The following is a 23,376-nucleotide window of genomic DNA, read 5'->3' on the forward strand; positions in this document are numbered from 1 at the left end:
CGCTAGTCATCACAGTATTTTGTAATTTGTGTTCACCATATCTCTGATAAACCGATGTAGGTGCAGCAGTATTCGATAAACAGTGCCTTACAGTCCTTGCAGTAACAATACACAGGAGTATAACCCGTTAACCCAGGAGAGACCGGGCGCAATGTACAACAAAAAAAAAAAAAAAAACAATGTCTCAACTGGAGAATATTTTGGAGGGGGAACCAATTTTGACCAAGTGAGATAAATCACATAAGAACCAAGGGGCAAGAAGGGAGACCACAGTATAGATAGAGTAAAAAAGGTATTTATACAATTGTGCAAGTAGTTAGGGAAGCACTACAATACATTCACTTGTAAAATGACCTAAGCACACAACGTAACAAACTGAACGTGCTGGTGAATAGTGAGCGACGCAGTGATACAGAAGTGTGAAAAACAGCATGAACGGCGCAAATGAAAAAAGGGGTTACAAGGGTCAACAAACAAGATAAATATATACAGTAAAGTACAAGAAATTAATTGGGATGTTTTAGTTGACCACAGGAGGGCCTTAGTTCTAAGCTGTGTCGTCGACGGCGTTTCGACCTGGATGATTTCAGGTCATCATCAGGACTGAGGTCATAGATTTAAAGAGTAATGCTTCAGGATCCAGGAGGGACAGAGCGAAGGATGATCGTCCGACCTGAGCGCAGGGAGGATCGGTGGGGCACAAGGGCGGTTGCTTGTGAAGGTAGTCGTGTTCTCAATAGAAGGGTGGTAGGACCAGGGTTGAGCCAAGTGGCCAATTTTGTTTAAATTTCAGAACGACTGGTCCACGACGAGGGAGTGAGGGAGGGAGTGAGGGAGTGAGACTGGTTAGAGTAGTCCTAGCCGTCGGAAGGTTTGCTCCGACGGCTTTGCGGTTTGTTCCCTGGCCCTGGATTTACTCCCTCGTCGTGTACCAGTCGGTTTGGACCTCGTATGAATATTGGCCATTCTGATCGACATGGGCCCTACCATCCTTCAATTGACAATAGGACTACTCTAACCAGTCTCACTCCCTCGTCGTGGACCAGTCGTTCTGAAATTTAAACAAAATTGGCCACTTGGCTCAACCCTGGTCCTACCACCCTTCTATTGAGAACACGACTACCTTCACAAGCAACCGCCCTTGTGCCCCACCGATCCTCCCTGCGCTCAGGTCGGACGATCATCCTTCGCTCTGTCCCTCCTGGATCCTGAAGCATTACTCTTTAAATCTATGACCTCAGTCCTGATGATGACCTGAAATCATCCAGGTCGAAACGCCGTCGACGACACAGCTTAGAACTAAGGCCCTCCTGTGGTCAACTAAAACATCCCAATTAATTTCTTGTACTTTACTGTATATATTTATCTTGTTTGTTGACCCTTGTAACCCCTTTTTTCATTTGCGCCGTTCATGCTGTTTTTCACACTTCTGTATCACTGCGTCGCTCACTATTCACCAGCACGTTCAGTTTGTTACGTTGTGTGCTTAGGTCATTTTACAAGTGAATGTATTGTAGTGCTTCCCTAACTACTTGCACAATTGTATAAATACCTTTTTTACTCTATCTATACTGTGTCCTCTTTACAGTCCTTGCAGACCTCTGTACGTTACCCATCGCATCTAATGGCAGACTCACTTTCCAGTAATCTTCATTGCTCCGAAACTTCCTTCCTTGCGCCTCTGGGCGCTTCTGCCTTTTGTATTTTCCCTGGCTGTACCTCTTGTTTGTTTCTTTCCCACTCGTGTGTCAGTTTCTGGGGCTGCCTCTGGCTGGACGCGTGGGGCCTGATTACGAGTGGGCCGTTATTGTCCGTCCCCTGCGTAAACACCTGTTGTCAGATGCGTTAAATACCTCCACCTTTGTTAAATTTCAGAAGGTCAAACCGGCTGAAATTTAAAAGCAGGAAACTATACGGTATTTACCATGTCTTGCAGATTTTGGTGCATTAAACACCAAAATCAGCATGTTATTTCTCCCAAACTCATAATGCGTTCTATTTATTGCACCCAATGAATAACGTACCCCATGGTATCGCTATCAGGTGCAATAAAAAAGCACCTATACTCGTAATCAGGGCTGTTTGTCCGGGTCTGGCGTTCCCCCTGCTACTTTTAATTGATGGTTTAATCATTGGCTGCATCTGGCTGCCGAAAAACTGCCAGCCACCCACAAAATCATGCTGGAAGCCCCCACGGGTATACTGCGAACATTCTGAGCCCTTCGGTGTTAACCTCAACTACGGTAAAGCGAGTCACAACAGCGAAGACTCAGGCTCCAGCCCCTCCCCCACCGGACCTCTGCTGTAGGCGTACCCGGCCGGGAGAGCCTGACCAGCTGCAAGCGGCCCTTGCTGCTTACAATCTAAGAATTACCCAATTGTTATAATGCTTATCGTTGCTGGGCAACCGGAGATAAGCAGGGGAGCAGCAAACCCTTGGATTGAGGCCAAGCGCGCGCGGCGCGCAATAAACACACGTACGCGGTGCCACAGTCGGGCGCGAACTAACCTCGTTCGCCCGCCCCTTTATTTTTTATACACGCGCGCTCACGTCTGCCGACGTGAGCGCAGATTACGCATCGTGCCTCGCGCTCTAGCGGAACGCTAGAGCGCTAACTGTAACATCCCTTTCCAAATCAGTCCTTGACAACAGTTCAACCTTTAACTCGCGGCATCACTTACTTGGCACGTAAAGTCTCTCAACCGGCTGCTGGGCCTGGGTTTTTCTCTCAGTACATACCTCGAGGTCCCTCGCGGAGCCGGGTCTTGGGTTGTTGGTGCAGTCCTTTGTCCTGGCTCGCCGCCCGGGCGCTCGGTCTCATCCGGGTCGGCCCCGGTGCTACTCCGCTGGGAGGGCCTCGGGGTCATGTTCTTCATCTACTACTGTACCTTCCTGGTCGTCGGCAGGCCTCCTCACCACCTTGAACCATGATATGTTCCGGGTGACCAGCTCTCTTCCCCGGCGCGCCGTCACCATGGTCCCCTGCCGGTTGACTACTTTCCAGTAGCCCTTTTCATATCGTGTCTTGAACTTTCCTCCGGGCCGTCGTTCTTTTAGAACCACGGTATCTCCTGCGTGGATCTCTCTGGGCGCCGCTCTTCACGCCTTGCTGACTCTGTTATTGCGTTCTTGGCGCCTCCGGAACTCAGTCTCCTCATCGAACGGCGGGGCTGTCCAGCCTGGGGCGACTGGTAGACCATCCCGGCGAGCTCCGTTGAACATCAGGGCCCATGGTGCTTGACGGGTGGAACAATGAGGAGTGCTGCGATACTCCCCCAGAAATCGCTGTAGTTCTTGTTCGGGGTCTGATTGTTCGGACACGGCGATGCACAGTATTTTGTTGATGGTGCGCATGAGCCGCTCTACCTCTCCATTGGCTTGGGGCCACTGCGGGGTGATGCGCCAATGGCGGATGCCATGTGATTTTAGGAATTCGTCGAACTCGTGTCCTTGAAATGGGGGCCCATTGTCACTCCGCAGTTCCTCGGGGCATCCGAACATCCCAAACACATTTTCCAGGGCTGGACCCACATGCGCGAAGGCAGTGGATGGCAACGCCTCCGCTATCGGGTATTTCGAGTAGCTGTCGATGATTACTAGCGTGACTCGCCCGTCGGGCAGGCTCCCGAAGTCCACACTGATTTTCTCCCACGGGCTTCGTCCGTGTTCCTCGGTTATGATGGGAGCCGGTGGTTGGGCTCCGCTGGTTAACTGGCATGACTGGCAGCTGCGAACTGCATTGTCTACGTATGCGTCCATGCTCGGGAACCAGACCTTCTCCCTCATCCGGGCCTTCATTCTCTCCGTCCCCTGGTGTCCTTTGTGCGCCAGCTGCGTGGCTCTTGCCCTGAGGGCGGCCGGGACGACGATTCTGGAGCCTCGTAGGATGAGTCCCCCTCTAGTCACACTCAGCTCGTGGCGTGTGTTGGAGGTCGCCTCTGTCTTCGTTGGTCCATGAGTTCGCTGTCTGTAGAAAGTGCTGCCAGGTTCCTTCGAGGATGGTGTTTCTGACCGTGACCATTACTGGGTCCTGTTCGGCCGTCTCTAGAATCTCTTCTAGCGTTAAGGCGCGGGGACACGCTAGAGCAGCCACCATGTCGAGGTGACTTTCCGCTTCTTCCTCGCCCTCCATTGTCGTAGGCTTGCTACAGGTCTCTGGGTGTCGGGATAGGAAGTCTGCCGGGTTTTTCGCTCCGGGCCTGTATACCAGGCTTAGGTGATACTGTTGAAGGTTGATAGCCCATCTCTCTATTCGTGGGGGCGGGTGTGGCGCTGTTCCTCAGAAGAGTGGCACTAGTGGCTGATGGTCTGTCACCACTGTGAACGGGTGTCCGCACACGTACAGATGGAAATGACGGCAGCTCCACTGAATCGCCAGGGCTTCACGCTCGATTTGGGAGTAGCGTTTCTCCGTGTCAGTGAGGGCCTTACTGGCATATGCTAGAGCTGCCCACTGTCCTGGTCCTTGCTCTTGCGTCAGGACCGCCCCTAGTCCTACGGGACTCACATCCACTAGAATTTCGGTCTTCTTACTCGGATCAAAATAGACCAATGTGGTCTGGTCCAGTAGTGCTTTCTTGATCGCCTCAAACGCTGTCTCCTCTGTGTCTGTCCATTTCCACATTACGTCTGTCTTGGTGAGGTGCCTGAGAGGTTCGGCCAGGGTGGCTAAATTCGGGATAAATCGCCCACAGTACGTGGCCATCCCCAGGAAGCTGCGGACTTCTGCCACGGGGGCTGCGGCCACTTTGATGGCGTGTGACTTCCGGGGATCTACTTGGATGCCTTCCTTGGTGAAAACGTAGCCGAAGAACTCAATCGTTTGTTGGAACAGCTGGCACTTTTCTCGGTGTAGGGTGACACCATGCTCCTGTAGACGTGCTAGTGTGGCTCCTTCGCCAAGGTGAGCTGGTGGTATCCCGCGTTCAAATCTAGTTTGGAGAACCATCGGGCACCGTTTAGATCAGACACAATATCATCCATGGTTGGTGTGATGTGCTTTTCTCGCTTGATGGCTTTATTCGGGAAGCGCATGTCGATGCATAGCCGGATCTTCCCAGGCTGTCGTGGTTTCTCGGCGATCACCATAGGTGATACCCACGGTGTGGGTCCCGTGACTTTCTCGATTACTCCTTGTTCTTCCAGCCTCTCCGTTCCTCCTCTACTAACGGGCGTAGGTGGAATGGTATTCGCCTGTGCCTGAGGGCTGTCGGTTGTACCGCGGGGTCCATGCGGAGACGTATCGGTGGTCTTTTTATCTTCCCCAACCCTGCGAATAGGCTTTTGAATGTTTCCAAGAGGTCTTCGACTTGCTTGTCCTGGACCTTCCGGAGGAACGCGATCAGCCCTAGATCTTCTGCGGCGTGTCCGCTGAGTAAGGTGTCCACTTCTTGGTCAATTATGTGAATGTCAATGACAATTTCTGACTTTTCGGACTGCACGGCTACCGTCATTTTGCCTTTTAGTGGTAATGGTGTATCACTCCCGTATGTGTATATCTTGGCCTTGGATTGTCGGAGTTCAGGCCTTGGTCTGAGGCGGTGGTACTGCTGTACACCCATCACTGTCACGGACGCGCCTGTGTCGATCACAGCATTCACTTTCGATCCGGCTATGAGTATGTCACATCGCGGCTGCGGGTGGCTAAATTCGGGATAAATCGCCCACAGTATGTGGCCATCCCCAGGAAGCTGCGGACTTCTGCCACTGACGCGGGGGCTGCGGCCACTTTGATGGCGTGTGACTTCCGGGGATCCACTTGGATGCCTTCCTTGGTGAAAACGTAGCCGAAGAACTCAATCGTTTGTTGGAACAGCTGGCACTTTTCTCGGTGTAGGGTGACACCATGCTCCTGTAGACGTGCTAGTGTGGCTCGGACGTGTTTGTAGTGTTCCTCTACTGTTTTGGAATATATGAGGATATCATCGCTCACGTTTAGGACGCCAGGTAGGCCGAGCAAGATGTCTTTAATGGTATTTTGGAAGATTTTTGCTACCGATGAAATTCCAAAATTTAGGCGTTTGTATCGCCTCAGTCCTAGGTGCGTGCTGAATGTGGTAATATATCGGCTCTCCTTCGCCAAGGTGAGCTGGTGGTATCCCGCGTTCAAATCTAGTTTGGAGAACCATCGGGCACCGTTTAGATCAGACACAATATCATCCATGGTTGGTGTGATGTGCTTTTCTCGCTTGATGGCTTTATTCGGGAAGCGCATGTCGATGCATAGCCGGATCTTCCCAGGCTGTCGTGGTTTCTCGGCGATCACCATAGGTGATACCCACGGTGTGGGTCCCGTGACTTTCTCGATTACTCCTTGTTCTTCCAGCCTCTGGAGTTCCTCCTCTACTAACGGGCGTAGGTGGAATGGTATTCGCCTGTGCCTGAGGGCTGTCGGTTGTACCGCGGGGTCCATGCGGAGACGTATCGGTGGTCTTTTTATCTTCCCCAACCCTGCGAATAGGCTTTTGAATGTTTCCAAGAGGTCTTCGACTTGCTTGTCCTGGACCTTCCGGAGGAACGCGATCAGCCCTAGATCTTCTGCGGCGTGTCCGCTGAGTAAGGTGTCCACTTCTTGGTCAATTATGTGAATGTCAATGACAATTTTTGACTTTTCGGACTGCACGGCTACCGTCATTTTGCCTTTTAGTGGTAATGGTGTATCACTCCCGTATGCGTATATCTTGGCCTTGGATTGTCGGAGTTCAGGCCTTGGTCTGAGGCGGTGGTACTGCTGTACACCCATCACTGTCACGGACGCGCCTGTGTCGATCACAGCATTCACTTTCGATCCGGCTATGAGTATGTCACATCGCGGCTGCGGTCGCCTGGTACTCTTTAGGGCCTTGGTGAACGACACGAGGTATGTTTCCTCTTCGTCTTCTGATTCCGTGCTTGAGTCTTGGTAGTCTCTGGTCCTCTCATTCCTTGACTTCGACTGTGACGACAGCGACGTGTGCGATAGCTGTCTCACCAGCTTCCTCAGCAGCCTGTCCCGCTTGTTCCCGCTTCTCTGCGTCTTCCTCCGGCAGACCGACGCGAAGTGGTTGCCGATGCCGCAGTTAGTGCACGTTTTCCCTCTCGCCGGGCACGCTTTGAGCAGGTGGTCGTCATACCCGCAGTATCCGCACTGCCGGGCTTGAACTGGGGGTCGCCGGTCACGGGGCCTCTGTGGCCTTTCCTTCACCCTCACTGCATCCGTCTTTTCTGTTTTCACTTCTAGTATTAGCCCTCGAAGCGTCTTACTTCGGATCCCTAGTAGCAGTTGCGCCCTGATTTCTTGTTTGGCCCTGTCCCCTACGTGGTGCGCGTCAGCAAGGGCTCTCAGTCTCGTGTGGAAGGCATCCACAGATTCACCTTCGCGCTGTTTCGCTTGGCGTAGCTTAAAGTGTTCATAGTCTGGGTTGACCTGGGGGTCGAAATGCGCGTTCAGAGCTGCCACCGCCGCCGTGTAGTCATCTGGGTTCCCCGTGTTAGGCAGGTGTTTAAATAGGAGGTACACCTCTTCCCCCGCGTAATGTAGGAGGAGGGACCATTTTACCGCCCTGTCCGTCTCCCTTGAACCAATGAAATAGTTCTCCAGTCTACCCAGCCAGGTCTGCCATCTCGGGGCAGCTGTCGTGGGGTCAGCGGCTTCGCTGAATGGGGGTAAGACCCCTGACGGGGGGTGATGGGGCAGCACCCTTGCTGTGCCGGGCTGTTCAGTGTCGCTCATCGTGGCGCAGAAGCCACGTGCTTGCTGCGACTGCAAAGGCCTGTGACTCACTTGCGTTTGGTGTCCTCTGCCACTTTGAGGCGGTGAGTGGAGTTAATATGCGGCGATCTGAAAGGGAATTCAGAGGAACGGAGGGTACCCAAATTTAGCCCACAATTAAACAAACTCTGTTAGCTTTTTCACGCGGGATATGGTGCGCCTAATCTCAAAATGGCGCTCGCCAGGGACATTTCACCGTAGAGCGAGGTGCCACTGCGGCAGTCTACTGGAAGAGACAGACGCCGATCACCGGAGGACCCTCGAGACACCCAGAGAAACCGAGAGAGATGCTCGGCGGTGTCTGGAGCAGTAACCTTCCAGAAGGCACAAGGAGGAATATAAAAAGGCGGGCAACGTTTTCAGCTGGGGTCTGGGAAGGACCCCCACCCCAAACATCTATCTACCTTGCTGACCACTGTCTTCCCTTTTCCCAACTGAGATGGACACTGACTGTCTCTTGGACCCCAGGGCGGGCTGCATTTTTCTCACCTGTCGCGCCCGCTGCTCCGCCAGCCCTGGCTCGTAGAGGTAGGGTGGGCGTCAGCGGCTTGAACCGCAGGACCACAGCCCCGGGAGCTGCACCAAGTCAGTGGCGGTACCGTGGCCAGGGCAGGAAGGAGTTAATGATTGCTGAGTGTTGCTAAACCCAGCAGCGCCTGGCGAGGGAAACCAATCGATTTTCTGGTCGCTGCATTTTTCAGATGGTGGCGGGGGAGAGGTGTCTCCGTCTCTGATGGAGAAGGCTGACCCTCGTCCGTTCTTGCCGGGGTTTCTGATGTCGGACGGCCACCAGTAATGCCGCAGCGCTTCTGTGCCTGGGTCTGCTGCGGAGAGCCGAGGTGTCCCCCTTGGCTGCCTGCCACCCTCCCCTTACTACTGGGTGTTGTGGAGAAGCGTGGCTGCCCCCTGCCAGGAGGAACGGACGTCCAAGGATAGCTGCAGGACGCTGGAAGAGCGCACAGCATCGACTCGCACAAGAGGAACCCATTGGACAGCTGGATTGGCGCCCACCTGGAGCTATGGGGAACCTCTCGTCCAACATGTCAGCCTTCCAGTCCTTGCACATCGTCATGCTTGGCCTAGACTCGGCTGGGAAGACCACTGTACTCGACAGACTCAAATTCAACGAGTTCGTCAACACTGTGTCCACCATTGGCTTCAACACCGAGAAGATCAAGTTGAGCAATGGCACCGCCAAGGCCATCAGCTGCCACTTCTGGGATGTGGGGGGCCAGCAAAAGTTGCGCCCCCTCTGGAAGTCCTACAGCCGCTGCACAGATTGCATCATCTACGTGGTGGATTCGGTGGACGCAGACCGGCTGGAGGAGGCCAGGACAGAGCTGCACAAGGTGACCAAATTTGCTGAGAACCAGGGCACACCGTTGCTGGTCATTGCAAACTAGCAGGATCTGCCCTGCTCGTTGCCCGTGCCGGAGATCGAGAGACAGCTGGCCTTGCAGGAGCTGGCAGCCTCCACTGCTTACCACGTTCAGCCAGCCTGCGTCATCATCGGCGAGGGCCTGACCGAATGCATGGTCAAACTCTACGAGATGATCCTGAAGAGGAGGAAGTCGCTGAAACAGAAGAAGCGGTAGCGACATGGGTGCTTAAAAGACCGGAGAGAACTGTGACACGAACAAACCCACCAGCCAACTCAATTTTGGGTCCTTCTTCCATATCCTTCTTTCCGTTGGACCTGCAGAAGTGGTGATTTGAGCATGGCAGGACTGAATGCATGCCTGGGGGTTTTACTGTAGACCTGTTATATTCCCTATATGAGGACTGTTACTGAAACCACACGTCAATGGAAGCTTCTCTCCATTGGACCATCCCCCATGGCGACAGAGAGAAAACAGTCTGTCCCCCAAAATGATGCTGTTTGTTCCCATTTAGTACTCTCTTTCTTTGTCTACTTCCTTTGCTCTCATCCCCTCTCCCCTGAATCTCTCCCCTTGCATGCTACACCGCCTAGCCCCTGCCCTTGTGTGCCCTGTGACTAAGCACTCCTTCTCCCCTTGTTGGGGAAAGATCCAATATTTATACTCTGGAGTCTCAGCGAACCTGCTGAGAGAGTCCACAGCGCCAAGGGAGCCACTCACAGTTGAGGTATGGTATGGCACCCCGTGCCTAAGCACTCCCTCTCCCCTTTTTGGGGAAGGATCGAGTATGTAGGCCTTGGAGTCTCAGAGACCCCTCTGAGAGAGTCCACTGCGTATAGGGAATCTCTCGCAACAGAGATAGGGAAATGATACCACATCCCCTGGGATCACAGTTTACCGGACTTTGGATGCAGCTTTGACTCGTCTACCCGTTTGTGTCCTGTCACCCTCCCCTCCTCTTTCCATGCTGTGTCTCTCACCCTCCCCTCCTCTTTCCCTCCTCCTTTCTCTGTCTACTTCCCCTGTTCCTACCCCCTCCCCTGAATCTCTCCCCTTGCCTGCTTTTTCCCTTACGTATATGTCCTTCTTGTTTGTCTCGACCTTACATGTAACTATGTTACCATGCTCTAATAACTGTGTAACCCTTTGTAACGATGTAACCTGCAACTATGGTCTGAGACTCAAGTAAAGCGCTCTGATACCTCCGGGTCTAGCCAGCGCTATATAAAACCTTTAAAATAAAATAAATAAATAAATAAATAAATAAATTGGTGTATAGCCAATCCATCCTTGGTTGTTTCTTAGGGGCGTTCACCACGTGTCTTTCTGAGAGGGTTGTTGGACCCCTCTCTGAGAAATGTAATCATCTTTCCTTCCCCATACATGTTGCTAAGGGATGCAGCAGCGGTTGTTTGTGTTGATATTATCTCTGTGTTGCTCTTTTGACATTTGAGCGTCCACCATTGTTTAGTGAAGGTTTTTTGTGTTGCATGACTTTGGTGTACAGTTCTGTATGACACAAGTAATAAGTGATTGTTCATTATAAATAAAGGCGTTCTGTTGCAGAAATGTAGGCATGTTTTCTATTAGAATGCATTTTGGCAAGTTGGATGCAATACTGAAGGAGAAACTCTGACGTGAGTCATAAAGGGGGGCTGGAGAGGTGAATAAAACCTCATGAATTCACCACATGAATGTCAAAACAAACAGAAGCCTTTACTTTGGGACATACCACTACATAGAATACCATAGGGGGGAGGAGCCAGCTCCCATCATGGCTGCTCACAGCTGTTGCTCCATTGCGAACCCTCAATCCAGCCTCCAGAATGGCGCTTTCACCGCATTGCCTAACCATCCTCTATCAAGATTCTACAACCGGAATGCAGGCGGTTCATGTTGAGATTTATTTTGCTCTACTCCGACCGATCCTTGCAGAAATTTCTGCCGTGACGTCCATCCCTTCGAATGGACTAAGATGTCTCCCGAGCTACAAGAGCTCCATGAGCTACGAACAAATGCCTGGTGCTGAATGGAGCACACCGCGATGCCACGACCCCCGCTCCTGCCAGCAATTCAGCGCCCCCACACCACGACCCTCACCTCAAATTGCCTGCTGATTCCACCGCTTTGTATCGTCTTGCGTTCCCGCTCTGCTCACGGAGCACGGCTACTGCTGGAGAGGGAGGGGCACTTGAGCACGACCGGCAGTGCCTTCCGTGATCCACAGCGGACGCGCTTTAGAGGCGGTGAGTGGGGAGCCGAGGAACAGTCGCATGCAATCCCAATGTGGGATCTCAGCTGCGCAACGCGGAGGTATTCTGAGAAGGGGAAGCTGCCTGGGCTACGGTGCAGGACGTTCCATTGGTACTAAAGCCGCGCCTGACCCTAAGATGGTGGCTGGGTGGCCCGTGAAGAGGCGGTAAGTGTGACGATTTTGATCTAGGTGCCATCCTTTCACGAACTGAGCTCGGGTTTTGGGATCCTGCTGGCACCTAGTTTGACCCCTATTGAACCAACCAATGTATTTTCACCGGTATGGAAAGATGCTCCCATCTGACAAGGGGGTCCCGATGTTCCAGTAGGACAATGGACTTAGCTGAGGAAACAATCCTAAAATCTAGAGACAATACCAAATACAGAGTTTTGGAGATCAACAGACTCAATTTGCCCGACTTTATTATGGCTGCCAAGCTACACCCCCCTTCCTATACTGCCACCCTTGCCAGTTTCACCAGCCCGTCTCTGGTCTTTAGACTTTTGGTCCCTTCCTGATCCTCATTTTTATCTGGCGGAGTCCAAAATGTATGACCGATTCCCGGTGGAACTGCTCCGACAGCTATAGGGGAGACAGGCTTTGGCATACCGCTATGGCCATCACCTACCCAGTCGAACCTCGGACTTATGTCTCGTCTCTTTCTCCGCTGCTGACTTCCTCCTGTGGACTCCCTGCTCTCCCTGGAATTTTTCTTTTTTTCTTTTCTGTGGATCTTATTTTCATGGTCGCTGAAAACTCCTGTGGTGATTCTGTAACCTTTCTGTAATTAATGTAATTATTTTTGCAACTTGTAACATGTTGTTTCCTCATGTAAAGCGCTCTGATACCTCCGGGTCTAGCCAGCGCTATATAAAACTCAAATAAATAAATAAAAAAAATACCAATACACCTGCATGCTGCAACATCAAACACGTTACAATTACACTCTTAGGGTTAGAGTAAGTGGTAGGGGTAGGGTAGGATGGGGTAAGTGGTAGAATTAGATTTAGGATTGTGAATATGATTAAAGTTAAAGTCCGTTTTGGGATTAGGATGACGGGTAGGGTTAGGTTTAGGATTTTGGTTAGGGTAAGGTCAAGGCTATGCTTAAATTAGGGTTGGCATCAAAGTTATAGTTAGTCTAACATTGTTAGGCTTAGGTTCTGGTTTAATGTTAAACTTAATCTTAGGGCTAAGTTTGGGATTAGGGTAGAGTCTGTGGTTAGGCTGGGAGTTAGCTTTAGGGGTAAAAGCTGTAAGTCTTATGGTTGTAGTAGGCGTTAATGTTAGGGTTAGAGTTGGGGTTATATTTCGGGTCGGACATGGTTTGTGTTCAAGGTAGTTTTAGAATTAGGGTTAATTAAGTGGTACTGCCGATCTCGTGGTGTTGATATATTGATTAACTTTCTTATATAAATACCTAGTTGTTCAGACTAATGTCTTGTTGTTGACATAGCTCCATGTGGAGGTATTTTTTATTGTGACATAGAACTGGTGGCATCGTAGGCTATTTATGGAAGGGTTTCCTTGAGTCACTGATATTTTTTTATGCGGAGTATTCCATTATTTTCATTTACTTTAGCAACATCCAAGAGACATTTGCACTAAAAAACTAAGAAACTGTCCTTCACTAGTGTTGTGTGCGAGAAGCCTGGAATCGGATGTATGTCGTTACAACGCACACTTTTACAACGCATGCACTTACAACGCATTTTTTACAACGCAACATCCACTACAACGCATTCCATTACATAGCATGACACTACAACGCATGTTTAAAAACTACCTTTACAACGCATTCCATTACATCGCATACTACCTTTACAACGCATACCATTACAACGCATAGTATAGGGGTAAAAATTACTATTCTAACTCCAGGGGGTGCAACAGTAGGGTAAGTGTTGGATTGCATTGTAATGGTATGTGTTGTAAAGGTAGTATGCGATGTAATGGAATGCGTTGTAAAGGTAGTTTTTAAACATGCATTGTAGTGTCATGCTATGTAATGGAATGCGTTGTAGTGGATGTTGCGTTGTAAAAATTTTGTTGTAAGTGTAGTGCGTTGTAATAGTTTCGTTGTAAAGGTTGTTCACCCCTGGAATCTCATTTGACAACAAGCCCATGTTGGTCCTACTAATACCTCAAGTTAACAAATTGGGCGTCTACCACTTGAAGACACGGATACTACATGTGCACCCCCTAATTCTATACAGACATTACTATGCATTCCAGTTGACCCTTTTATCTAATTGGAAGTGTGCAAAATATAGTAATGTGTACTAAGGTTTCTCCTGCACTTGGGACAAAGGGAATTTATTACACCTGGCTTAGGTCGCTTGGCTGAGGTGAGTTTAGTACTAACTGTGCTGTGTACAAAAACTATGGCCACGGTCCACCATTTAAAAAAGTTATTCAACGCAAAGCTGAAAGGAATCTGTATTTGTAAAAAGCACTGCTTATGCAGGATCAAATTCAATGCTCGAATGACTGAAATCCCCCAATGGATGAAGACCATCTGTCTAAAGCTGAACATTGACAAGACCGAAATTGTGATCTTCAGGAAGAGCACATCACAGTGGGACTCCAGCTCGTGGCCAGAAGAGCTAGGACTGACACCCACTCCCATAATCCACGCCAAGAACCGCAGGATCATCATCAACAGGAAAATCGACATGAGTGCCCAAGTCAATGCCACCAGCACCTCATGCTTCCCTATCCAGAAGATACTGTGGAAGATTTTTAAATGGCTCTCAGTCGGCACCCAGAAAACAGTCACGCATGCCCCGGTCACAAGCAAGCTGGACTATGGGAACACCCTCTATGTCGGTTGTTGGACTTGGCCCTTTTTACAGGTTCATCCCAGAACGTTTTACCTTCCTCCTGTATTTTTTATGAACTGTTGTTGATGGTTTTATGACTCTGGGCACTTTATCACTGCTGTTCAGTGCTAAATTGCGTGTGCTCTATATGGTAAACTTGGTAAGATTGGTCTACACCTGTTTGGTATATTTAATTTACCTATCAGTCCCTTGTACCGTGGTATCCCATATACCCAGGGCCAGTAAATTAAATGCTACTGGTGGGCTTGCAGCGCTGCTTGCGCCACCCATCAAAGTAGCCTTTCAAACCTGTCTCAGGCCTCTGCCACTGCAGGGTGTGTGTGTGCAGTTACTGCCGCTGTGAAGTGGCACATAAAGTGGTTGCCACGTCTGTGACTCCCCTTTTACTACATATTAGTCACCCCTAAGGTAGGCCCTAGCTAGCCCTATGGGCAGGGTGCGCAGTAGGTAAAAGCTAGGACATGTGCCTTAACTGTGTGGCACGTCCTGGTAGTGACAAACAGCCTATTTGGTTTCTTACTGCTGTGAGGCTGCCCTCTCATAGGACTGCATTGGGGATTCTCTGATATATGCTTCAGTGGTAATTTCTGACATGAGAGGGGTAGCGTTATCAAGTTAGGTATGTTTAGAATAGTGGTGATAAATGCTGCGTATTGGTGTTCTTAGATTTATTATTACTATTTTAGAAATGCCACTTTTAGAAGTGGGCATTTCTGTGTGCTATGTGTCTTTGTGCCTGACTGTTGTGTATTGACTGTCTGGCTTTAGAGTGACAGGGGCTGGGGAGGTGCAGTGGCTCCAGAGAGTCTGGATGAGTTATCGCTAGGATGAATAGGCCTAGTCTGCATTTGGAGTGGTGGGAGGAGTAGCACCTGCACCTGAATAAGGCTGTGCCTGCCTTCCACAATGATGGCTCCGCCCTCCTGTGGTGTGTCGGGAGCAAAGCCTTACTCTTTCAATGGAGGTTGTTGTGCACTTGTAAAGTGCCCCTCAGAACTGGTTTGGACTGGGCTTAGAGCTCGTGCCAGGGGAAGACTGTAGTACTACAAGTACTGGGGCTGTGACCCCATGACCCCATATCTGTTGAACTTCTTGAACTTTGGAACTTGCTGGGAGCTAAGAGACTGCATGGACTGCAGTGCACTAGGAGGAACCGCCACTGGGGGCTGACCTGCTGCCTGCTGGTTGGCTAAAAGGAATTCCCCTCTGCTGATGGACCCTGTGTGCTGGCCTGCCTGTGCCCAGCTCTGCTCTGTATGATCTGGCTTTATTTGGGAAGGTTCTAGTGCCTGCACTGTGTTGTAGGAACTACTGGTGCTCATACCTTGTTCTGCCAAGTCTGAATGCTTTTCACGTTGTTTGGGGCAAGGGGAGAGAGTCCTGGTGCTTACATGGTGAGTCGCACCAGCCTGGGGCTTTCACGTGGCCTTTGTGGCCAAATAGCTGTGTGGCCGTTTACATGCTGCACCTCTCGTGTCTAAGATGCAGAAGCAGCTGCAAGGAAGGGTGTTGTGGCGCCGGAGACAATTCCTGACTCTGGGAGCCCCTGGGAGCTTCCTGGAACCTTGCTTCCCCCCTCCTTCTCCCTGCCAGCTGAGTCTGCGATCTGGGGGGTGTGGCCCAGTCGTACACGGGAGGAATCGGAGCCTCACAGGCTCCATTTAGCTGTTTTCCGGCCAGGAGAAGACTGCCGGAGGGCCGTGCTGGGGAAAGGAACCAACCCCCCGCCGTCGACACAGCCGGCATTTATGTTGCTGTGAAGGCAAGGGCTGCTGACCCCAAGGAAGGCATGTGTGGTAGGGATACCTTCCCCGCTGCCGAAGATTTCACCACTGTTTGTGGAGGGGTCCCCCAGAGGTTACCCTGCTCAGGGCCCTTTACTTCTTGTACTCTGCGGCAGGAGGGGCTGCATTGCCAGTAATCCAGTCGAGGACCGCAGGAGGTCTCGCTCAGCTGGTAGAGGTACTGGTATAGTGGTAACAGCGCACTCAGGGCAGCTGCTTGGTAAATCAAATGCAGAGGGGGACCCGGTGAGGTTACCCTGTGGAGAAAGGCATTGTATGCTCCTACTGCATTGGTACCTACTGGGGAGAGCTGAGGAGCTGCAACTGCCTTTCTGGTCCTGAGGGGCCAGGGCTGACTTCCCGTGTTAAAATACGTCAGCCATCCTACTTGTCTTGGTTCCGAGGAGCCGCCATTTACTGGCACCAGATACCATATAATAGCAGCACAGGTGTAGCCCTTTATTCTGCTTATGGAGATATGCCTCTGTTGGCACTGGTACAAGTTGGCTGTGGTGCATGACTAATGTTGGTGCTGGATATCATTAGGGTGCACAAATGTATCTGGGCAACTTATTTTCCTATGGCCTCATCTGAGACAAAGTGATTTGTGACTTAGGTGATGCTTATGCCTAATGCTTCATGCTAAGTACAGTTTCTACCACTAGTTATTGGTTATCCCCAATTGTAATGGTCATGACAGTGGCCCAATTGGCCTTACGATGTATGTAATGTTATGACAATTGCCCGATTGGCAAGGTGATTTATGTACTACCTCTGAAGTCATGAATAGTGCCTGGTGGCACAGTATATATATGTGATTGTGTTCTAATGTGTTTGTATGGATTATACAAAGGCTATTTTTGATATAACCTTGTGTGGAGTTTCTTCTGTAGTGTGCCTAGTGTGTCGCTGCTGTGTGAGTGTGTTGCACAAACGCTTTACACATTGCCTCTGGGATTAACCTGACTGCTCTGCCTAGCTGCCAAGGGGGTAAGCAGAGTAACCCATGGCGTAGTTTATGAAGTAGCGCTACACGTAGCTACGCGAAGTGCACTTCGCGCTACGCATAGCTTCGCAAACTGCGTAGTGCACTGTGCAAGATGCTGTTCGCACTGATTGCACAGTGCCGTATGCTTGTCCGCACTGTGCAATCAGTGCAAACTGCATCTTGCACAGTGCAAGCGGTCGTTTTCTGCCGCTCGAATAGATTTCTACTCGAGCGGCAGCTTTCTCAACGCAGACTGGTAGTTTCTCGTCGCGAGCGGTCGCGAGCATATGCGACCACTCGCAATGAGAAACCTGACCTCCCCGCGTTGAGAAGCTCGCCGGGAGGTTTATTTTCCACGCTCGCGATCGGCAACTTGATGTTGCTGATCGCGAACAAGGAAAAAGTCTCGCCGGGATGTCATTTTGCTTGCTCGCGGTCGCCAACTTGACGTTGAGGATCGCGAGCAAGCAAAAAATGACCGCTGCACTACACTACGCTACGCGTGTTTGCACTGTGCTACGTGCAATTCGCGTAGTGCGAAGTAGCGCAAACTTCGCAAACTACGCGAGCGTAGCGTAGTGCTTTGCCCAGGCTTAGAGCAGAGGTTATCTTCAGTGTGTAACTCCCTTGCCCTGACTAGAGTGGTGGTCTCTGCCTGGCTTAGGCGCATTCCCGAGCCAACCAGAAACCCCATTTCTAACACCAGGATCACCAAATAACTCATCAGAAGGCTACAGACCATTCAGAACTCAATGTCCAGAATCACTCTCAACTTCCCATGCTGCACTCACATTATTCCATACGTGAAGGAGCTCCACTGGCTCCCCATTCACAAACGAGCATAATTCAACTCCTCACCCACCACTTCAAGGCTCTACATAACATTGGCCCAACTTACCTCAACAATTGCACCTGCTTTCACAAACCTTCCAGACACCTCCGCTCCTCCGGACTTCTACTTGCAGAAATCCCACGCATACGAAAAATCAGGTCTGGTGGTTGAGCCTTCTCCTACATCGCTCCTAAAGCTTAGAACAACCTACCTCTGCACATAGGAGCCTCCCGTCACATCTTGAATTCTGCAAGAACCTGGAGACCTGGCTTTACGAGTAGTCCAACTAGGTCCTAGGTGTGCCTGGACTCATACTTGCTTAGTGCCAAGGTACCCTCCAGGGTGATAATGTGCTCTACAAATCTGCATAAGATGCACGTGGCAACCACCAGAAAAGGATTCTGCTTACATACCCTCTCAATGCAAATTTGGGGAATTCCGGACTCCTTGTACTTCAGGAAAATTCTGTTATGTTTGCTCCTCTCTAATTACAGTCTCACAACACACACATTGGTAGCAGCACAGTGAGGGAACTGTTGTAAAGTCTTGTCTTCTGCTAGAATGGTAAATGACCTGCAAGAATTTAAGTATCTGACTCGCTGATTTCCATTCTTGTTGATGTTGGAATTCTATTTGTCACATACAACTGTGGTGCCTGGTCTTAATGAGGAATAGGGGATCTACGTTGACACCATTGGACGAAGGGCTGATTTCATTCATTTACTGATCTTCATTCATGTTTTTCTTTTGTAACACACGGGCTTGTGACAGCCGCCATTTTGTAGCGAAGTTGAGTCTGTTGCAAAGCAGTGGTTGAGGTTACCCTGCCAGGCAATGAGAAATACAGAGCAGTGGAGAACTTGTGATCTCATGTGAAACAAGCCCTTCTGTGGGGTTTGAGTTGTATGCATTGTATACATGTACTTTTTTGTGGTAGGGATGGAGGTAGTGCTGGTGGTTATATGATGGAAATTCCTTATTGAACAGAGCAGTCTTCAGTTTCTCCATGGCTATTGCCAGATTTGATTGATTCCTCATAGCTGAGCAAAGGGCATCCCAGAGCTGTGTTCAAAAACTGATCTGCCTGATAGGTCTTGCGGGTGAATCAGGACTATGTGTACAGGAGAATTATTCTTCCCAAATACTTCTGGAATTTACTGACCAGATTATAATTTCACACCAGATCATATTCCAGTTTTTTTTTAAGGCTTCAACTAGAATCAAGGTGTCTCCTTGAGGGATCACCCACATTGAGGATTTAATTCTATGTACTTTTTAGATAGAGAATGCTGTACTTCATACATTGAAATAGTTGTTGGAGACAGGAAGTGATGTTGGCACAGTGTTTGTTTATTTAGTTTGCTTTGATTTTTAGTTTGTGGAGCTCTGCAACTACCATTCAGGCACCCTGGCTGCCCATATGGTTATGGGGATAGACTTTGCATACATTTGCAATCCCTGCCAGCCATGATCAGCGTCAATCTGTGTCAGCTCGCCAGCCTGTAGTTCGAGTTTGCAGCATACCATCATCATGCCTACAAATTGCTCAGGTGCTGTTTGGGCAACGTCTCGCTCCCTTATTGCCTGCTGCAGATTGTGGCAATTCTGCTGTAGCTAAGAGCTGGGAGCTTGGTCTTTTTCACTGCCAGGAACTTGCACTATGTTTGGCCATGTATTGACACCTTCCTTGCCTTCTAGTTTGTAGTCTGGCTGTGTGGATGTCTCCTGCTTGTTTTCACCCTCCAACTTTCGAACACCGGCAATGAGAACGGTCCATTAGTTCAACATGCGGCTGCATTGTGCCTCAAGGGGCCTTGACATCACTATGCTGGCCCACGCTGTAACGTCGGCATGAGCAGGCATGCAGCAGGATGCCAGAGTAGTGAGGGGTGGTTACTCGCTACACCTTTTGTCCCCAGACAATGGCTTGAGTTTTTCTCCTGTCTCTCTTTTCTTGGTGTGTCTTCAATGTGTAAAGAAAGCAAAAGAAACTCGCCCTGAAGTATAGAACCACACAGGGTTGATCCATATTATGATGCAGTGAGGAGGCAGCAGATTGTGGATGGTGTGGATATGAGTTAAATGGACACTTTGGGGAATTTCCACATATTTTTTCTTCTTACTACTGGCCTGTCTAAAGTTGTCCTTGTGGAGTTTACCCTCCCTAATAGGAATACCCATCTTACTCCAACAAAGAACAATTGAGTGGGGACCGGAACAACTGTATTCATGAATATTATAATCTTATAAAGGCACTATCATTTAAGATTCATTGAATTTGAAAAGTACTCAAGTCTTTCAAATGTAACATGACAATTAAAAATCTACTTTGTAAGACTATTGTACCTTTTTGCAGCATTGGCGGGATGTTCTCATGGTCATACCAATAAATCGGGTATGACGCCTACGAGCATGATCCCAATAGAATTTACCTTGCCTGATATTGATGTAAACTGTCACGTTCCTTCAACACTTAATAAAGACATAAAAGACACTAGGACTTTTTAATAGTACTCCGAGTGATATCTTCCTACATATAGATGAATTGTCAAGTGCACTAGATTTCTCTATGAATGTTTCCTCTCATCTCCCTGGAGACTGTGTTCAATGACCGGAGAGGACCTACAAGTATTGCAAGGAATTTTAGGCTGTATCCTAAATTATCTGGAAGGAAGACTCTTAATTGTGACCTCATATTGGAAGTTTATCCACAACATCATTGGCATTTATGAATCGCTCTAATCTCTCTGGACAATTCCAAGATCCTGTTAGCATAGCTGTCTTGGATTTAAAATCATCAAGCAACAAACAGAGGGTACTGAGTCAGTAAAAGTTAAAAACCCAAACAAATGAAAAATGGACATCCAAGCTCAAGGGACCCAATTTGGGGGAACAGTTCAAAAACAGTAGGAAAAAGATACTGACAAAATAAACCCTCTGGGTAGACTATTCTCCTTCTCCTCAATATCATGGCTCCCCTCTGTGTTTCTGAATTTTAACAGGCAGCCTATAAGTAGATCACAATCCCTACAAACAGAATACAAGACAGGAAGGGAAAGTTCGAAGGAACTCAAAAAAGAAAGCAACGAAAAAAGGGAAAGAAAAAAGAAAAAGAAAAAAGAAAAAGCAACTGAGAAGAGTTAAATTTCCTTGTGCTCAGTTCATGTTAGTAATCTAATCTTGGGTAATTGCATTTGTTTGTGGAAAAATTGTTTTGATGTGTTGTCAGTTCAGTCTAATTTTTTGACTTAGACCCCTGGGATAAATTATGCAAATGAGGGGCTAGAACACATATTCAATCTTTAACATGCTGCTTTATCAGTAATAGTTTAGGTCAGCTTTGGAAGAAGAACAATTAAGGCCTTGCAACAGTCTGCCTCTAATAGAAATAGTGATACACAATTTTGCACTACAACGCTATTATTGAATAAATAGTCTGACCAATAATACGAAAAAAAAGGTAATTCTAAGGGGATATTCCACTACCTTTATCCCCAGACTACAAACGCAACTATTTGATCTTCCCAACACCAGTAATGCTCCACAGAGCATTCAGATTGATTTCTCAGTCTTAAAGATTCCCAGAATACCTCTCTTCTTCTATTTAATATATTCCCTAGACACACAACTCTACGCTTATCCATAGTTTTAATTTTATACATAGCATAATTGAAAGAGAAAAGACTTTGTGGATATTCATTGTGTGGCATTTCAATACATAGCTGTCTAATGGTGCTTTATAAGCATATAGAAACATAGAGCTAGAGGAGGCATGGACCATTACAGAGGATATGTTCTCATAAACAGACAAGGCTAATAAAGGTGTAATTCTCTTGTTAGAGCAGTCAAAAGCTAAGGGTGGTAGAGTAATAAATGGTAGAGTGCAGTCTGACATACCAACCCATTCAACTAGAAAAGGTAACATCGGTGCCTCAATAATTGATTACATAGGGTCCGATTATGAGTTTGGCAGTCAATGGGACCGCCGAACCCGGGGTGCCGGTCCCATTGACAGCGGTTGGACCGCTACTGGACTGCTGCTACTTCAAGAGATCCGCAATCCCGCAGCGGTGGCGCTGTGGTCAGAGACCGCATTATGCTGGCGGTTCCACTGCGGCACTGCCAAGTATATTACGAGTTTCCTCACCGCCCTCCATTTCATAGCGGTGATCCTGCCATGAAAAGGGTGGAATTGAGGAAACGAAGGGCTCTCTGGGCCAGGTGGTTCCTGGGGGGTATGTAGGAGGGGCACATGCCCCCTGTCTGTATGCACCCCCTGTTACTGCGCAGCATGGACTGCCCAGTCCATGGCGTGCATGTAGGTGCTTTTGAGCTCTCACGTAGCTGCCTTTCTAAGGCTCACATATGAGCCTTAGAAAGGCACCTCTGTGAGACCGCCAAAGCATCGCCTGCCAGACCAGGATGAAAGTCCTACTCAGGCAGCCGTACTCAACATTTTCAGTTATATAAAGCGGAGCACTAGTCATTTGGCCCATAACGTACCTTTACGGATATTCCCAAATGTTGACGTCTTAACAAATTTACTAGTGTCCTCTCTACCCCTATTTTCCATTGCAATCTACAAATTGGTAGCGTTTAACAGTGTCAAATGCGCAGGAGAGGTCTATAAACGCCAAGTGTATAATGCCGCACCTGGCTTTTGACATACTTTCCCAATAAAAGAGACAAACTGAGATATTGCTCAACTGTACCAACGTCTTGACGAAATCCATATTGGACAACAGACACAATTTTGTTATCCTCAGCCCAGGCTTCCAGTATGAAGAAAAGAACTCCACCCAAGATTTTCTTGGTGGCATCCAATAACAAAATTGGTCGGTACCAGCTAGGTTGGTCCTGTTCCCTTTTTTAAAAATAGGAAGTATTATAGCCTTTTTCCAAGACAACCACCATTCACAAATCATTTGTTATAACTGGCACCTACAGTGTTATGTTCTCTTTGAAAATGTCCACTAGATCTTCATTGGATCCCAATGGACATTTTCACAAACCTAGCAGTCTAAATCTTGTAGATTTTTGAAAGACAGATGTAGTGATCTTCTGCAAGAGCACCTCACCAATGGACTCCAACTGGTGGCCAGCCGAACTCAGACCTTCACCCATACCCAGCACTCATGCCAGGAACCTCAAAATAATTATCAACAGCAAACTGGTCATGACTGCACAAGTCAACGCTGTCACTGCATCCTGCTTCCACACCCTGAAGATGCTGAAGAAGCAAATGCCTCCCAAGCAACACTGGGAACAATGTCACTCACACCCTAGTCACCAGCACGTTGGACTACTGGAACACCCTCTACATAAGGATCACCAAGCAACCCACTAGAAGACTACAAACAATCCAGAACTTGAAAGCCAGACTTTTCCCCAATTTCCTGCACAGAACTCACATCACAAGAGACCTCAGGGAGCTCCACTTGCTCCTAATACACAAACCTGCGTATTCTAAACTCCTCACACACACACACATTCAAAGCACTACACAACTTAGGCCCCACCTACCTGAACAGAGTCGCATCTCTTC

General features: G+C 48.9%; 1 protein-coding gene and 1 pseudogene across 1 annotated transcript in view; both read left to right on the forward strand.

Annotated features, from left to right (window-relative positions):
- Positions 1–23,376, forward strand: part of CNIH3 (cornichon family AMPA receptor auxiliary protein 3) — a 621,447-nt gene that overhangs the window by 272,553 nt on the left and 325,518 nt on the right. The window lies entirely within an intron of this gene.
- On the forward strand, positions 8,732–9,346 carry LOC146816538 (ADP-ribosylation factor-like protein 4C; annotated as a pseudogene).

The sequence above is a fragment of the Triturus cristatus genome, chromosome 6 (assembly GCF_964204655.1).
Source record: "Triturus cristatus chromosome 6, aTriCri1.1, whole genome shotgun sequence".
Lineage (NCBI taxonomy): Eukaryota > Metazoa > Chordata > Amphibia > Caudata > Salamandridae > Triturus > Triturus cristatus.